The sequence below is a fragment of the Schistocerca gregaria genome, chromosome 6 (assembly GCF_023897955.1).
Source record: "Schistocerca gregaria isolate iqSchGreg1 chromosome 6, iqSchGreg1.2, whole genome shotgun sequence".
NCBI classification, from domain to species: Eukaryota; Metazoa; Arthropoda; class Insecta; order Orthoptera; family Acrididae; genus Schistocerca; species Schistocerca gregaria.
The window spans coordinates 245,064,633-245,083,898 of NC_064925.1; the positions used below are offsets into that span (position 1 = coordinate 245,064,633).

Here is a 19,266-nt window from a genome sequence, read left to right on the forward strand (position 1 = left end):
TCAAGTTAATTATTAATACAGTCAATAGTACTCAACGTTCATAGCGTTGCTGCTAACTTCGACACTCCAAGAGCGTTCATAAGGTTACGTGATCACAGTTTTTATCACTGTTCATCATTATTCACAATGTAAATCACAGTCCTTCACGTGTCCACTAGTTCCTGCGAAACACGTTTCACTGTTCTGATTGCTGTCAGTAGTTTTCCACAGTGCTTAACAGACAATCTATATGCAAATGACACTTTTCAAGTAATGAGGTCTGGTACACTTGCACGTAAGTTCATATTACCATGACTGAATAACAAAATTTAAAATTTTACACTGTCACATAAACATGAGACAATATAAAACTTTCAGAATCTGCTACATTATCTTGACCATGAGATCATTACTGAACTGTCCAGATAACAGTACATTTCCATTTTTATTACACATAAATATATTTATATATTTCTATTTTATTTTATTTCTATTGGGATTGTTATTTACCATGTTTTTTGGGACAGATGTCCATGTTCGGTTTATCTAACCGGAATGTTGCTCATAAGAGCATTTTAAATGACTTCGTAATATCCATTCTTACACACGAACAAAATATAAGCATTTTAATCATTCCTATGCTACGTATAGAAAGGTAAAATTCCTCACATTTAATGCAATAACACTCAATTGTTTATCAAGTTATTGATCCCTTTTAGAGTAAAAATACATTTATTATGGAGGTTCTCTACTCCTTGTTCAAATAATTCAAGAATATTACAGTGTAATACTTGACATAAAATCTTATAAACTAATACATACATAATATTATCACATTATTACTGCTAATTATTTTACCATAAACATTATATTTTTATATTTACAGTTATGGGATAGGGCACTTGCACTTCTGATTGGTCCTTTGTATATTCACTTCGTTTTTCTTAGTCCAGGGGACCGAGTAAGATGCTCTGCAGTAAGTCTTGCGCGGATACACTTTCATATTATACTGGTAATCTTTTATGATTCCAGGGCGTTCAATGAATACTTCGAGGTATCCGGATAATAATTCTGTTAATTGTCAAGCCTCTGAAGCATTAATGCAAGTTGCCTTCTGTACTTTCTCTTCTATTGTTGTGACGGTGTCACTCACGTTGCTGTGTGCATCGTTATTTCAATTTTTGTGACACATCTGTGGGTGCTTATGACCCAACACTAACTAGTTCTGTTTGCTGACAGAAAGATTCATTTTTCTCATCAGAGGAAGATTCGCACCGAACTCCCGATTCAGCATTAATGTTACTGGTCGCTGTTGGTACTTAAATGCACATGTCCCACGGGCGAGATCAATTACAGCTTCCCTTTCCCGAAGGAACTCAAGACCCAGAAGCACCGGTACTGACATGTTATCCATTAGTAGGAACGTGCATAATAAGCGATCATTTCCCAAGGAAACTTCCACCTGTGTCTGGTATTTTAAACTCTGTGCCTTTTTTCCCAATGCCCCTATAGCCTTACAATTTGCAACAGGTAAATCGGCACTCTTCGTATCTCCGATACCTTCTTAAAAAACTGCGTGTTCATAACTGATACATTCGCACCTGTGTCAAGCAGAATAATAGTTCTTACAACATTTACATCTCCGGTGACACTTGCTTGGAGATTTTCACTTAGTGGCTTATCAGAGACAGCAGGTTCCTGAGATAACTCATCTTCGATCCTGTTCCCATCCTGATACCGTATCATGTTAATTTTTGTTTCGTAGACCTATTGCCTACATTGTTGGCCTCGGTCACCTGGCGAAGGCCTTCTGTGTGTTTTGTTTTACTTCTGTAGGTACCTCCACTGTTCTAACATTTTGTGCGTTTTCAGTCGGAGGAGGCCTGCTTGGATCCCACCACGGTGGATATTGATTGCTTGGTATAGGCATAGCCTGTACATAATTTATTGGCTGACCTGAAATGAAAGAATTTTGCTGCGGCTGCCAATGACTTGGCCCTGGCTGTCGCCAATATTCACTGTCACCCCTCATATTTTTAGGCTTGTCTTCATATGGACTGTCTGACCTGCTGTCATTTCGTCTCTTTCAGTTGCTATTGTTATTGTTCGGGTTTTCATTGTGGTACTGCCTCTGAGTACCATTCGGTTGTTGTTGTTCTTCGGCCTTTTGATAATTACTGTTATTATTATTAGCATAACCAAATTTTTTCTGTATGGATTCCTACTACTATTATTATTATTTATTTTCCGTTACTATATGCTTTACATTTATTTTTCTTTGGGCTGCCTTCGCCCCTATTTCCATTCCATGAATTTTTTCTATTAGGACTATTGGTACATCTGATCACGTCAGAATTTTTTCTGGCTTCTTCTTGCACTAGATCCAGAGAATCAATTACAGACAGAAATTCTTTCAGATCGGTGTCTATAACATTAAATAATTTTTCTCTAATATGTATGGGTAATCTAGCTTTAACATTCGCAATAAGTCTCTGGTGGTTACTGGCTCGTCTCAGTACCGGGTAATGTTAATATATTTTTCAAAGTACTTCCTTAAGGAACCTGACTTCGGATTGTTCATTTATGCATTGTAAACAACTTTATGGAGTCGCTCTTGAGTAGACGCTGACCAGAATTGATCAAGGAACGCCTTCAAAGTGGTGGAAAGTCTTGCAAGTTTCTGCTGCATTTAATGCCCAGAGCGATACATCACCAGAAATATGTGAAACCACAAACTGTATTTTCTGTTCTTCCGGCAATGATTCTGGAAGAACACTTTTGAAATTTCAAATGAAAACTACTGGACGTATGTTTTTCTTGCTTTCTTCGTTAAATATTGGAAACTGACTATGCTTAATCAGGCTTTCTTCATGCATCAAAGTAGCTAAGTGCATGGAATTTCTATCATTCGCAGGTGGTGTGGTTACTTTATTACAAGTATATTCTATTCCACTGTTATTGTTCCTTGGTGTCACATATTGCTCCGGTAATACCGGTTGATTACCAAAATTTGGTCTTCCTTGTGGTGCATTAAAATTCGCCGTCAGATTATCTGCGGTCTTTTGCCTGTCAGTACCAGTGTTGTATTTACTGCATACTGACAGATTTGCAAAGTGTTGATTTTCAGAGCTCAGCACCCTAGCTACTTCTGTTCGGACTTGCTTTCGGATTTCCGAGATAATATCCTCCTGCATTGTTTCCACAGCGGTAGCCAAAGCTTTTTAATTGGTTCTCTAATCTATCTACTTTAGTTTGAAGGCTATTGACCTAAAACGGAATGTTTGTTAACGGTTCAATAGTGGTTTTTACTGCATCGGTCTCCTGCTTAAAATGAGTAGTAATAGCATTATCACGATCGATCAACACTTGATTTGTCCTACGGACAATTCCTTTATCTCTTTCCAGAAAAATATTGTTTATATTTTCCATAAATTTCTTTTCCTTTTCTTGGTCCCTGAGCTCCTGTTGCTGTTTTTCTATAAGCTGTTCCTGTCTACGTTTTTCCTTTTCCTGCTGACGTTCTTCACGCTTCTGCTCTTTAATAGTAAAATTTTCAAATAATGCTGTTAGCAAATCCTGTATCGACATAGCTTGAGCACTGCTAACTTCTGCCCCTTGCCCAAAAGAAATATTGACATTAATTCCTAACTGGTTGAATGCAGGAGTGTCAGTTTGTTTTGGCATCGTATACTAAATTATCATTCATAATTAAATGTTCTAATAATTCAACAGAAATATGGGTAGATTGTTCTACCCGAGTCTCTGATGTCATTTCTGCATCAGTATGCTCATTCGGTTTAATCTGTTTCTTTTGCTTAACCATTGTATCACCAATATAGCACAACCAATATGTAAATTCTAGTCAAGTTGTGCCACAAGCTCCTGCCCAATTCTGTTCAATACCTCCTAATTAGTTATGTGATCTACCCATCTAATCTTCAGCATTCTTTTGTAGCACCACATTTCGGAATCTTCTGTTCTCTTCTTGTCTAAACTATTCATCGTCCATGTTTCACTTCCATACATGGCTACACTCCATACAAATACTTTCAAAAACGACTTCCTGACACTTAAATCAATACTCGACTTTAACAAATTTCTCTTTTTCAGAAACGCTTTCCTTGCAATTGCCAGCCTACATTTTATATCCTCTCTACTTCGACCATCATCAGTTATTTTGCTCCCCAGATAGCAAAACTTCTTTACTACTTTAAGTGTCTCATTTCCTAATCTAATTCCCTCCGCATCGCCCGACTTAATTCGACTACATTCCATTATCCTCGTTTTGCTTTTGTCGATGTTTATCTTATCTCCTCGTTTCAAGCCACTGTCCATTCCGTTCAGCTGTTCTTCCATGTCCTTTGCTATCTCTGACAGAATTACAATTGTCATCGGCGAACCTCAAAGTTTTTATTTCTTCTCCATGGATTTTAATTCCTACTCCGAATTTTTTTTTCCTTTACTGCTTGCTTAAAATACAGATTGAATAACATTGAGGAGAGGCTTCAACTCTGTCTCACTCCCTTCTCGACCATTGCTTCCCTTTCATACCCCTCGACTCTTATAACTGCCATCTGCTTTCCGTACAAATTGTAAATAGCCTTTCGCTCCCTGTATTTTACCGCTGCCACTTTCAGAATTTGAAAGAGAGTATTCCAATCAACACTGTCAAAAGTTTTATCTAAGTCTACAAATGCTAGAAACGTAGGTTTGCCTTTCCTTAATCTTTCTCCTAAGATAAGTGGTAGGGTCAGTATTGCCTCACGTGTTCCAACATTTCTACGGAATCCAAAATAAATCTTTCTCTGTGTCTTCTGATTGTTCCTGTTCTTCAGGCTGTTTTGCCTAATCATCGCTGGATGTTCTTAATACTGCAACTTTTTGTATAACAGACTGTATTGCTTTGTTGTACGAATTTGTTGACAGAAACACTTGCTTTTTAAATCTGGGATCAAGCAAGGTAGCTTCGGTCAACATAGCTCTATCTTCTATATCTTTGAAACGTCTGTCAAGTTCGTCCTTGATTTTTCTAATAACAGATAATACTTGTCTAGGTTTGTTGGCAGTATCGTATTTCCCAAAAATTTTCTCAAGCACCAAGAAAATAGAATTAGTTTAGATATAGTTACTTGTTTCTCAGAACTCACATCCTCAGTGATATGGAAAAAAGGCTTTAAAATTTTGGACATTTCTTCGAGCATTTCAAAGTCTTCCCTAGTAATTACTATTGCAGGATTCATTATTGCTAAAGTTGCAACAATAGCATCCCCGCTCTTCACTACACTTTCAAACATTGTCAGGGTTGAATTCCACCTTGTTTGAACGTCTTGTTTCAGAGTCTGCTCTGGAAGACCCATTTGTTTTTGTACTTCCTTTAATTTTGAAAGTGCATGGGGACTTCGTTTGAAATATTCCACTGCTGTTTTTACGTTTGTTCTCAGCTCTTTTATTTCAGCTATTGCATTTGGCACAACCAGATTTAGGATGTGAGCGAAACATGGAATACTTTACCACTGCAAATATCTCACAGCTGAAATCATATTAGCGGCATTGTCAGTCACAATTGCGACAATCTTATTGTCAATTTCCTACTCTTGACAAACCCTCCTTATTTCGTGGGAGATATTTTCGGCAGTGTGTTTTTCATCGAACGCAAAACAATCAAGTAACGCGCTGCATAATTTAGGGGTTTCATCTAAATAGTGCACAGTTATTGCGACATTATTTTCGCCAGCAGCCGAAGTCCAATTGTCTGTAGTAACACAACACGCAACAACTTGAGACATGTTTTCTTTTACTTTCTCTTTATACTATTTTACGTTGAATCCAACAGTGCATTCGAGAGAGTCTTTCTCGAAGGTAATACATAATTTGGATTTAGATTGTGTATCAGTTCTCTAAATTCTGGCTGTTCAACTCTTCTGAAAGGGTGAAACTGCTTTACAATTAATTTCATAACAATTCCGTCCAAAATTCTGACCTTCGACACTGGTAGGGGTCAGTGACGAAATCACTAATTGTGCTCTGTCCTGTTCTCTGTTTTTTTGTTGGTGGCTGAATCGGTTCTTTGGTCGACGTCGAGGGTATAGAATACGATGTTGAGGGCACTATGGCAGACGTTGAAAATAATGATGTTCTTACTTCAGTAACATTCTCCACTTCGTCTTCAATAACCAACTGAGGACCTTCGGATGTGAGAGCAACAGTAGGATGCTGTGTTCTTAAATGTTTTGCTAAATTGGAAGTCGTTCCAGCTTTGAAGGAATAAATACTAGAACATATTTCGCATTTAGCACCACCAGGATTAATTTTTAGAAAATATTTCCAGATAACACTTTTTTTCGTTTATCACGGTCCATTTTAGTGTCAAACACTAACACTTTAACATGCACATATATAAAGAAGACGACAATCATTTCTGTTTACGACGACGCAAGAAACTCAAGAGATGAAAGTATTTAAACATTCCTGTTTTCTGCCCTTTTCGGGAGAGTCAACAAATGAAGAAAAATAAAAAACATGTAACTTATATTCTCTCAGTCCTTAGGCAATCATTTTCTTTTTCAACGAACTATAGTATGTTTACAGTAGTTTCCAAATATTTGCAACACTTTTTAAATCACGGATAATTTATTCGATCCAACCCTAGAATAAATGTCGATTGTTATGAACTCAGTTAAGTCGTAACACCTTGCCATTAAATCATTACGCGTTTACAAGGTTACCATCCGTCCGACTTTTTCCGGGTATGTTCGACTTTTTTGTTCCTTATTTAATGTTCGGCGGAGTTTTTGTTTTTTAGAAATATCCTGCTTTGTGGAAACAAAGATGTATTTAATCATGTAACGAAGTTAAGTATAGCGTAATTGAACTGAGGTGTAGATTGCAATCTCTTGGCTGTATGTTTTTCACGAGATTCGCTACCAATGGCGTGACTGGATAAATCTTACATTCATAGTCGAGGTTAAGATATCGCTATTTGAGATATTGTAATATGTCTAGCACTATCTCGTTGACGCTCTTAAGGTCGTATTACACGATACGCCTATACGTAAACACCGGGAACTGCAGACCGATTCACGTTGCCCGATCAGACGATGCACGGGTGCTAGTCCTCACGCGAATACGTGCGTACACACTAGACGACAATACCATGCGAAACTCTTAGGGAACTATCTGATTTCTTGTGAAGCCGTTCGTTTTAATTAAATTTTCTGAGCTTTAAGTTCATATTTATTAAGTAGTCGTTATATTTTTTATTGTCATTTTTCATTGAGTAATTGTTCTCTCATATAGCTATAACCGAATTATGCTACAGTATTAGTGTTCTGACTTATGGTCTCAACTATTCGTTTTATTTTATGGCACTTAAGTTGCACAAGTATACATTTATCTAAATTTACATTTATACAGCATTTCGCCCATGGAGGACGCATTGTTATTCGAGCTGCTGGCCTGCAACCCTTAAGATTAGGGCAGGATGACGACGACGAAAAGCCAGACTTTGTTGGGTTAAATGTTTCTCGCAAACTGAGCCTGAACTGTATAAGTTTGAGATAATACTTGCTTTGAACTGTGTTTAGACAAGAAACTTTGATACAGTTATGCAAGTAATCAGTAATCTAATGCTGTAATGTGCATATTATTCTTGTTATTACCATAATGTGTGGAAGACCGAGCTTAACTCTGTTTCTTTTTGTAAAATCGTATTTTTTGGGAGAAGCTACTTATTCAAATAAAGTTGAAAGCAAATAGTTAACTAAATATAAATTTTCATTTCCGAGATAGCAGCGATCAGAGGAAACCATGTCTAACCTAAAACATATCAAGGATGATTGTGACTATTGGATGTACGGTAAGTCCAGCGTGTTCGTATTCGGATAATATTATACCGCCATCTCACAAAATTTTGATACACATCTACTGTAACATCTAATAGTAACAAAGATTTACCAAATTGCGATATCAAATACTTATTGTGTAAAATCGAGTTTTTTCAGTAAACACACCAATATAGATACATTTAAAAATAAAAATCCGTATCTAAATATAAAATTTTATCCAAACTCTTAAAGCTGTTCCCAAGAAACACGAAATTCGCGTTTGTATTTAAAAAATTCTTTTGTGTAAAATAGCGTGCAGTAAGGAAAGACAGCTATATACAGATAAACATAAAAACCAAAACCTTAACTACATTCAATAAGTACTAACAAAGTTTAACGAGATGGCGTTATAAAAACATGTGAAAAAGAGTTTTTATAATATAAAATTGCGTTTTTGCGAATGAAACTATGTAGGATATACATACTGTAAAATTGACTTTTTACGAAATAATGGAACTATGTAGATGAACTAAAAAGCACAAACCAGTTTAAATACAAAATTTCATCCAAATCGTTAGGGCCGTTTTCGATACACGAAATGTAATGCAGAATCCAAGTGCTATTGCTCGTGTGTAAAGAAGGTGTGTGTGTTTTGCATTGCATCTGCAACAAATAAGAGGTACCCATTTATTCATCATACTTATATTTCTTGATTTTAATCGTGTGTATTGGGAGGTGTGTACTCGCTGTATATCGTTTCTGTCATCACTAGTTTGTGTATTACTCGCGCAAACTAAGCTGACGTCGGCGCGATGGCTGATGGTAGCGGTAGTAAATGGGAAGTTTGAAGAACCAGTATAAACATCTAGAAACATACAGCAGCCCCCCATGTATCGCAATCGTAGAGGCCGCGGAAACAGATCACATTGATAACAGAGCACAAGGAAACTAAACAGTCATTCCTTCCACCGTTTGTAAGGGAAGAGACAGAAAAGCAATGGCTGCTATACTGGAAAGTAGCCGCTGTCGCGCACTTCATAGAGGCTTGGAGAGTACGGATGTGTGAATTCACAAACACACACACATACTCAAATGCGCACATTCAAACATGTGCGATGATTATGGAACTGATCAGTGTTGTCGCTCATAAACGTCGTGGCAGTTGGTTGTTCGGAATGCTATGCTGTGCTGTGCAGTGTATTAGTACGTTAAAGTGCAGGAAAAACTGGTAGCGAAGTTTTAGTCTCTTTGGAACAGTACACTTCGATTACATTTTCTGCGATTCAGTTTCTGATCGCGCTAAATATTTGTTAATCTCACCATCCCCGACCTCGCTACCACAGCGCACACGTTTGCTGGGAACAAACTTATTTTCCTCAATAGCTCATGCAGCAGGTTCTTGATTAGCGAGACTACATCATGCCGTATCTTCTTCTGCGGCGGAATGCAGTTGGTATCCCTGTCCTTCGAGTGGTTGGCGGTACTGACAGTGTGGCAATCTCCAGACGCTTCCACGCTGCATCGCATTTCTTGCGAGAGAGTTGTGGAGTGAGGTGGTGAACCGACAATCCTTTCTGCTGTTGCTGCTGCCTGCTGCGCTGACAAGTGGTTTTTATTTGACACGCCGACATCGTTAGTAAGGTAAGGACGACTTCTTTTAATTCGCGCGCAGGTTTTTAATTAATTTTATTGCGTAGCGATGGTTGTTTCACGTTCTCAGTTATTTTACCATTGAGTCTAATGTAGATAAAGTAAAGATTTTCGGTTATTATGCCCTCAAACTGTTCGCGAATTTCGCATCAAAAATTAACAAAGCTATCGCTATTTCTGTTAATTCTGCCGCTTCACAGATTGTATGCACAACTATGAAAAGTACTGGGCTGGGAATAAGATGCCATCTGCGGCACACCATTTTCGTAAAACGTACGGAACGACGTAGTTGTAGTACTGTACTCGTAAATATGTGGTACAGAAAAAGCCTCCTTGTTACTTAGGAATAACGCTGCAAGATAATGGAACAAAAAATACTTTCTGCAGTAGAACGAAACGTTTTCCTTCTATTTTCAGTAGGCGTGATGTCAAGAAAAACTTGAATACCTGCTGAACGGAATAATTCGTACCCATCCTGCTAATTTCCATGCACAGATCATTGAGGATAATAGGCACAGTGACCATAGACTCACAAATATCGCCAAATAATTCGAATAAATAACAAAATATAGCAGAAAAAATGTTGTCTTTCAAGGTGTTTCGAACCGTTACTATAAATTCACCATGCTTTCTAGTCCGTCCCGTTCACCATTACACTATCAGTGATATGTCAAACAGATTGCTTGCAATTATACCTACATATATGTCTAATAACTGTCACTCTACGCCTTTTTTTATTCAAAATGTTGTAGGCTTACTTATGTTTCTTAATATGATTACTGTACATGAACAGAGAAGCGTATTTTATCAAAAAGTGTAATTTAACTGAATGATTTTCACTTATTTATTATTTTGAATGTGAATAGTATGCGTTGATTTATTGCTTGGTTAGTGTTTATAAAGCAGATGTTACGCCATTTCGGAATATGACAGTCAGCTGGAAACGAAGCTTTATTTTCGGATATCTCAAGCTTCATGCTATTGCTTGTCAAAAAGATTTTGACACTCTTTAAAGTGTTTCATGAAGTGTTATGTTGTGTTTCAGTATCTGTGCCGAGCCCGAATCTCGTACTACACAGAGCGGAATGACACAACACTGTTACCGTATACAATTAGTCCGTTCCAAGCGCAGGTGGACTGAAACAGCCTTATTTTGAAACGATACAGTGTCTGTGTCTGGCTCGAGATCGAATATGGTACAGTTATCCGAGACAGAGGCGGAATGAAACACCACTGTTGAGAAACAGTGAGCCCCAGCCAATCCGAAACACTGAAACAGTTCCACGTATTGATACACTGTATCAAAACATAGAAACAGTGGCCAAGTCTATTCGCTATGCTTCGAAGGCAACTTCCGAATCATGCCGAGGCGTGCCGAATGATTACGACCGCCAGATGGCAGTCAAGTGTAGAGGTGAGTGGAACTCGTTCATTCCCGTGAACTACTTCATTCGTTTCACTCTTTTCCATGAAGCGTTCAAGTGAAGTAGTTCATTCATGAAGTACGGAAGCCTGGTGAAGTTGCCCAGTTCGCCGCTCAGTCGCGGCTACGCCCGCTTCGCCTCGCTCGTAAATAAAGCTTCGTGTTACTTCATAATTTTACCAACAGATGGCCGAACTATGCAGTAACGTGCACCCAACGTTTTACGCTCTTACAGCGTCTGAGTTAACTTAAATAGAGCACGGTCGAAGGGGACAAAGGAAAGATAAAGAGAGAAGCCTGTCACATATAAAGAAGGTGATCTTGCTCGACATATTTTCATGAAGCGCCCAAAAAAGTCTGTATCTGCCAAGTGAAACATTATTTGTTTTATTCGTGGACTGAAAGCTAGGGCTACCAACGAAATGCAGTCCAATTTTATGTTCCTTTTAAAATTTAATCCAAAATCGAATGAGTATGTTTACCACTGTCACAAAGTCTACACACCTACGTTAAGTAATTATTCAGAAGTTTTCCTGTAGATTTTATTTTTGTTGAGAATAATAACCCTCCACATTTAAAACGTAAACTGTCACCTGTAGTCATTGGTACGATTTCAAGTAAAATCCCTCCTCCAGTGTTATTAACAAACCTTTTATTTTCATCTTCGTTTGTATCTTTAAAATTCATTTGTCTGCAAGCGCTGCCAACGGTAGGCTACCCGTAGACCCAGGCTACCCGTAGACCCGTAGACGCAAAGTATAGCTGCACAAATGGTCACGGGTAATGATGCCAGCCAGCACTGCAGGAAGCAGCTGACGCTGCCTTCCCGTCACTCCTCACCTCGCAACCCCACCTGAACCTATAGTTCCCCACAAACACCGCGCGATTCGTCGACAGGCAGTAGAGGGAGGACTGAAGTGAAGGGAGGACGAGTAAGGTAGCGCCAATGTAGTGGGAGAGGGAGAGGGGAAGAGAGTGAGTGAACTAGTAAAAAGTGTGGAGTGTGCTATCTGTGAAAAGTTTGAAGTACCAGTTCATTGAAATTGAGTGGTTAGTTTCACACTTCACTGGAGTGAAGCGTTCATTTGAACAACTCATTCACGAGCTCCCCATCACTAGCCAAGTGGAGGATGCATGTGAACAAAGGTAGCAATTTTGCACCACCTTTCGCACAAATCGACTCCTCTTTCCTGGCATACTGAAATAAAACAATAGATTCAATTAAATCAAACGTGACCTTTCGTCAATTAAGGCATTACACGTATAAATCGAGAATCACACTTGTAACGTCATATGCATGTTTACTCTAAATAAACTATTTCTGACACAATTCGATTCTAACCCCATTGAAGATTTCAGACATGTCCTGCCATCTGTGAGTAAGGTGTAGAACTTTTTGCATTCTGTAAGAATAGTGCCATCGCAGACTAGAATGAATCGTGAAAGAATCGATTCGCAATGTGAGATTGAATCTTAGGAATCGAATCGGGAAAAGGAAGCATGTTGCCCAACTACTGTAAGGAGGCCCCTCTTTCCCACTCGGCACTCTGGGCACGTGCCCAGGACCCTGTGATCGATAGGGCTCCCATAGTTCTGTCAGATCACTAAACGATAACCGATATTTATTATCGAAAAATAAATTTACTTCGAAAAAGTCGAACGATAATGACTGACTACAAACCTACTTGCTCATTGGCTTTGCACAGTGCACATCTCTGCACAGAACGAATATCGACGTAAAATTTAACGTGACCGACCGATTTAAATAAACCGACTCCACGATCGGGAATTCCCCTGTTTCTGTGAGCGGTGGTGTGACATTTGTTTTGTTTGTAATTGTTACTGACTGTGCCCCACGGTATTATTTGATTAAATCGTCGTTTTCCTGTTTAGTTTTGTGATAGCGACTATTTTCGGTGTAAAAATGAATACTGAATTATAATATAAAATGTCGAAACGGTAATATTCTAGTGGATCTGCAAAAAGGAAAAAACCTGTACATCAGAAGGAAGTACTTCAAAAGTTACCAAAATTAACAGCGTATTTTACTACTACTGTTGGGAGCAACTTCTGTAAGTAGCAGTCAAATAATAAATCGTCCACATGATGAGTCGTGTCGTTCACAAATTGCGGGAATTTCTGAAAGTATAGCTGTGGTCGATCGGTTCTAGGCGCTTCAGTCCAGAACCACGCAGCTGCTACGGTCGCAGGTTCGAATCCTGCATCGGACATGGATGTGTGTGATGTCCTTAGGTTACTTAGGTTTAAGTAGATCTAATTTCTAGGGGACTGATGACCTCAGAAGTTAAGTCCCTTAGTGCTCAGGGCCAATTGAACAGCTTCCAATCTCGCAGGCATATGTTCAATCAGGTGCTGGAAGTTTTCTAGGGGAATGGCAGCCTATTCTTCACGGAGTGCTGCACTGAGCAGAGGTATCGATGCCGGTCGGTGAGGCCTGGCACGACGTCAGCGTTCCAAAACATCCCAAAGGCGTTCTGTAGGATTCAGGTCAGGAATGTGTGCAGGCCAGCCCATTACAGGAATGTTATTGTCGCGTAACCACTTCCCCCACAGGCTGTGCATTATGAACAGGTGCTCGATCGTGTTGAAAGATGCACTCACCATCCCCGAATTGCTCTTCAACAGTGGGAGGCAAGAAGGTGCTTAAAACATCAATGTAAGCCTGTGCTGTGTTAGTGCCACGCAAAACAAGAAGGGGTGCAAGCCCCCTCCATGTAAAACACGACCACAACATAGCACCACCGCCTCCGAATTTTACTGATGGTTCAAATGGCTCTAAGCACTATGGGACTTAACATCTGAGGTCATCATTCCAGTAGAGTTAGAACCACGTAAACCAAACTAACCTAAGGACATCTCACACATCCATGCCCGAAGCAGGATTCGAACCTGCGACCGTAGCAGCTGCGTGGTTCTGGACTGAAGCGCCTAGAACCGATCGACCACAGCGGCCGGCTACTGTTGGCACTACACACGCTGGCAGATGACGTTCACAGGGCATTCGCCATACCTACACCCTGCCATCGGATCACTACATTGTGTAGCGTGATACGTCATCCACACAACGTTTTTCCGCTTTTCAGTCTTCCAATGTTTACGCTCTTTCCACCAAGCGAGGCGCCGTTTGGCATTTACCGGCGTGATGTGTTGCTTATGAGCAGCCACTCGACCATGAAATCCATGTTTTCTCACCTCCCAACTAACTGCAGTGGATGCTGATGCAGTTAGGAATACCTGTGTAATGCTCTGGATAGATGTCTGCCTATCACACATTATGACCCTCTTCAACTGTCGGCGGTCTCTGACAGTCAACAGACGAGGTCGGCCTGTACGCTTTTGTGCTGTACGTTTCCCTTCCCGTTTCCACTTCACTATCATATCGAAAACTGTGGACCTAGGGATATTTAGAAGTGTGGAAATCTCGCATGCAAACGTATGACACATGTGACACATAATCACCTGACCACTTTCGAAGTGCATGAGTTCTGCGGATGGCCCCATCTGCTCTCTCACGATGTCTAATGACTACTGAGGTCGGTGATAGGAGTACCTGGCAGCAGGTGGCAGCACAATACACCTAATGTGAAAGACGTATGTTCTGGGTGGGTCCGGATACTTTTCATCACATAGTGTATGTCAGGGAAGTGTACTGGTGTACAAGCAAGACTCAAGGAGAAATGAGAGTTTGCCACCTTTGTATCACGTTCGGGACATTCACTAAACTTGGAACATGTTCAATGTGCTGGGTGTGTATTAGAGGAAACAGTTTTTTGAGCTAATACAGAAAGTGAACAACTTTTTGCCGAGCTACATCCGCCGATGGAATATGTTGACAGAACATTTAGGTCAAAAAAAGTTGTTAAAAGTCTTTTACAAATCAGATGGCCAGACCGAGCTGATGCAGAAGCGCCTTGCACGAAGGTCAAACAGAAATTGTACAAACTTTGATGTGCATCGCAGAAGATACAGAACAGGCAATAGAAACTAGAGACGAAGCCCTTAGGCTGTCCAGAAAAATGGGAAAGCTAGAATTTGTTATACTAACGGAAATTTATTGGGAAAGCAAAACGAGGATAATGGAATGGAGTCGAATTAAGTCTGGTGATGCTGCGGGAATTAGATTAGGAAATGAGACACTTAAAGTAGTAAAGGAGTTTTGCTATCTGGGGAGCAAAATAGCTCATGATGGTCGAAGTAGAGAGGATATAAAATGTAGACTGGCAATGTCAAGGAAAGTGTTTCTGAAGAAGAGAAATTTGTTAACATCGAGTATTGATTTAAGTGTCAGGAAGTCGTTTCTGAAAGTATTTGTATGGAGTGTGCCCATGTATGGAAATGAAACATCGACGATAAATAGTTAGACAAGAAGAGAATAGAAGCTTTCGGAATGTGGTGCTACAGAAGAATGCTGAAGATTAGATGGGTAGATCACATAACTAATGAGGATTTGTTGAATATAATAGGGGAGAAGAGGAGTTTGTGGCACAAGTTGACTAGAAGAAGGGATCGGTTGGTAGGGCATGTTCCGAGGCATCAGGGATTACCAATTTAGTATTGGAGGGCAGCGTGGAGGATAAAAATCGTAGAGGGAGACCAAGAGATGAATACACTAAGCAGATTCAGAAGGATGTAGGCTGCAGTAGGTACTGGGAGATGAAGAGGCTTGCACAGGATAGAGTAGCATGGAGAGCTGCATCAAACCAGTCTCAGGACTGAAGATCACAACAACAACAACGGAAATTTAGAGTTCTGTATTGGAAAGAATAGACAACACAAGAAATTATCTTCAGAAAGAAACAATAACACTTGCACGTTGCAACTAATTTGTTCGCTTCACTTGATGATTTTATAGTTAACCTCAGGTATAAAGTTGATGCCTTCGAATCGTCCACCAAAGAAAGAAACCCGGAATCTGATTACAGGGACCTATCCCAAAGAACAAAACGTAGAAGCTCAAGCCAGGTTTTTTTTGGTGGCTCTGTACTGCCAGTCTAACTGAATAAGAAGAGAAATTCAAATAGAAACATTTTTTGTATAATTGATATCCTGAGCGTTCATCTAAAACAGCGATTAAGTTCATATGAGAACATTAGTCAGCTTTTTGTTTTATTTTTTCGCTTGAAAACACTGAATTCCGAAGAGCTGAGACAAATGTACATAGAATTTTCTGAAATTTAATACGAATACGTTAACGAGCAAGAGTTGGAAATGGAATGTCTGCATTTAACAGAAAACTTGAACATTGTTTATAGTAAAAATGAGGGAACTAATAGTATATTTGAAATTTATGACCTTTTGAAAGAAAATAAAATTGAAGACACATTTCCAAATGTGGAAATCGCATTGAGAATCTTTTGAGGCATAATGGTAACCAACTGCACAGCATAACGCTCGTTCTCCAAATTGAAAAGAATAAAAAACGAATTAAGGAGTACAATGCTTCAAGAGAGATTAACCAGTTTATCGCTGATGTCCATAGAACATAGTATGCTCAGAAATGTAGATTTTGAAAAAGTGATTAACAATTTTGTCCGTCACAAATCTAGAAGGGTACTTCTTCAATCAAAATAGATTTTTAAGCACTAACCTGTAAATGCGAAAAGAGTTACTTTTGTGGATTATATTACATTATCTAATCATTTAATGTGACTAAAGAAATAAAAATACATTTAGAACCTCGCTTGTCTACTTTCTTTGTCAATGGTAATGTGCCCACGGCCTCCTATAGGTTAAAGACGGCCCTGACTGTCACCAAATCACGGCACGTCACGTCATATGTACAGAAAAGCACTTGAGAATTATATGTTGATAGTTTTTATAATTTTTTTTTCGAATAAAAGTCTGGTAATTTCCTAGAGGCACTGCAAGCGATAAACGTCGAGCGTGTGCCTGTCATGGCGCCACACATCGATTAGTCTCCGATTTTGCTTACGACGTTGACATCAGGACATTAATCAGCAGTGCTGTAGTAGCAAGCATTTAATGTGCAGAAGCCAAAGCGCTCACAGCTAGCCTGCATTGCGTTTCTTTTCCTTTACGGAAGTGTGATTTTTTTGGTGCGTTTACTACAGCGTGAAAGAATTTTACTTTTAGAAAGACTATCTGTGCCTTCCCAAACATCTACCTTCTCTGTTAGCGCATATTACGTGTAACCGTTCCGATTTGTAGTGAGAATACAGTACGCGCAAGGTGTCTAGTTGCTTTCAGCGATCGGAGTGAAATGCAAAGGGTTTCCGATAAAGTTCACCTACCTGGAGTCTTCAATACATACCCGCTGTGCAGAAAACAGCACCAAGTCGCAGATCCGCTGTCTGCAGACTGTAATGAACTGTTATGCGAGGAGCTGACTCTATGCACACGACCGGGTCTTTCATTTTTTTGGAATGCCAGTTCTATTTATTCTAGCAGAACACTGGAAACTGTAAATTAAAATGTTTGTCCATGGCCTATTTAACAATTCACACGTCATTAAAAATTTCACATGTTCGCTCTCTAAACACCGGCATTTATTAACACATTTACTTATTCACTTGCTTGTTCTAGGCTTAACATTTCCTAAGACAATATAAAGACAATCAATCGCACCAGACAACGTATCTGTGCCTTACGACTGCTAATTCCGCAGTGATTAGGCAGCGCAGTCCACTTCGCTTGTTCGCGTATTTTAGTCTGGATTCGTAGTGCTTGAACTTTTGTTCTTAGTTTTGAATATTGTTATGAAGTAAGTGCGCGATAGCCTGCCATTTGGAGATGCCTGTATTTGAATGTCAAGGAAGTTTAATGCATAGCTTTCATAATATTAATAATACAAAATTAACGTTTTGTCACGCTGTCTCCGAACAGAGCAGCCAATCAGAGTGATGGACTACAGTTCGGGCGGCCTTTCCCACGAAAGGGGTACCTGGCACTTCTTATTGCGTCACTACGTAATGGTGCAGTCTGAACTGCTCCGAGGACAGAATCTTGCAGCTAGAAAGAGAGGAAACGTTAGCGACAGCCCCGGACATCTGCACACCTACCCCCCGCCACACCAACCAAGAGTGCATCAATATGATCTTTGGTAGTCCTCGTCGCTGTCGTGTTTTTGTTCGTCGTTTTTTGTTTTACCGCGGTTGTTCATACTAGCAGTGTGGTGCTGTTACTACTTCTTAGCAGTTTGTGTAATGCTGTCAAAATGAAACATAGATATGCACTCTCAATAAAGGTATCATACACAAGGTACCTAATCTTGACTGTTGTGGCCAACTGCTGTCAAAACTGATATCTAACAGACATTAAAGTACGATAAGATGTGTTGGAATGACACTGACGAAATTATGTACATGTTTAACAATAGGCAGCTCTAAGGCTCTCAAACACTGAAGAAGAACTCAAAGTAATCTCGTGTCTGCTATAAGCAAGCAGTCATAAGAGTTCACAAGTAAAAATTCATCCGTTATACAAGTAAATATAAATGTAGAATGTCACTCTATAAATATCTGACTGCTTGCATTACGCATTTTTACATTATCCCACTCTTATTTTCTTTAGTCTTAATGAGGTAATCAGAAACAAACCAAGACAACATTGACTTTAGACAATCGAGATAATGGACAGCATCCTTTACTACCAATTAATATTTCCTAACATAGTTTATTTCACAAAGCGAGGTGGCGGAAATTTGCGCTCACTGCAGTTAACAAATATCAGATTCTTTGATATAGTGCAGATGAAAGCTCATGAAATAAAAAAAGACAGTGTGGATACCATTTTCAGTTTTGGTTCTTATTGATGATTTGCAACTCGCATATTCAATGAATATATTTCTAATTCTTTTCACAATGGTACCAGAAAAACTGCATTTCGTACTAACTACTGATTTTCTCCCTTATTATGACTGGCATATCTGTGATATGAACAACTTTGATGTTGGAACATGCGGCGGACCATGGACGGAGCTTAGGATATACGATTGGTGTGGAGGGGGGGGTGATTAGACGGGACTTGTGCACAGTCCGGGCTGTCGCTAATGTTAACATTAGAAAGAGAAGCTGTTAAAGTCAGAGATATCACACTACTGAGCACGAGAATGTCTCCAAGCGAGCTCTCGGAGTGTTTTGCAAAAGAGGAAAACACTCTCGGAATTAAACAAGAAAAAAGTTATACTTTTTCATTTGGACAAAATTCTATAGGAACAATTAAAATTAAGTTTTTATATCTCGTAACGAGCAAGAGTTGGAAATGGAATGTCTGCATTAAACAGAAAACTTGAACATTGTTTATAGTAAAAATGAGGGAACTAATAGTATATTTGAAATTTATGACCTTTTAAGGTTTTTCAGTCGTGACTTCCGATGTCACGTGAATTATAGTGAACGGAAAATTTTTCCA

The 19,266-nt window shown here is 39.3% G+C and overlaps 1 protein-coding gene across 1 annotated transcript in view; it reads left to right on the forward strand.

The window, feature by feature from the left end:
• The first annotated feature begins 9,325 nt into the window (after positions 1-9,325).
• Positions 9,326-19,266, forward strand: part of LOC126278128 (poly [ADP-ribose] polymerase tankyrase-1-like) — a 106,887-nt gene continuing 96,946 nt past the window's right edge. Inside the window, exon 1 of the mRNA XM_049978016.1 lies at positions 9,326-9,443. The gene's annotated coding sequence lies outside the window, so the exon portion shown is untranslated. The remainder of the gene's footprint in view (positions 9,444-19,266) is intronic.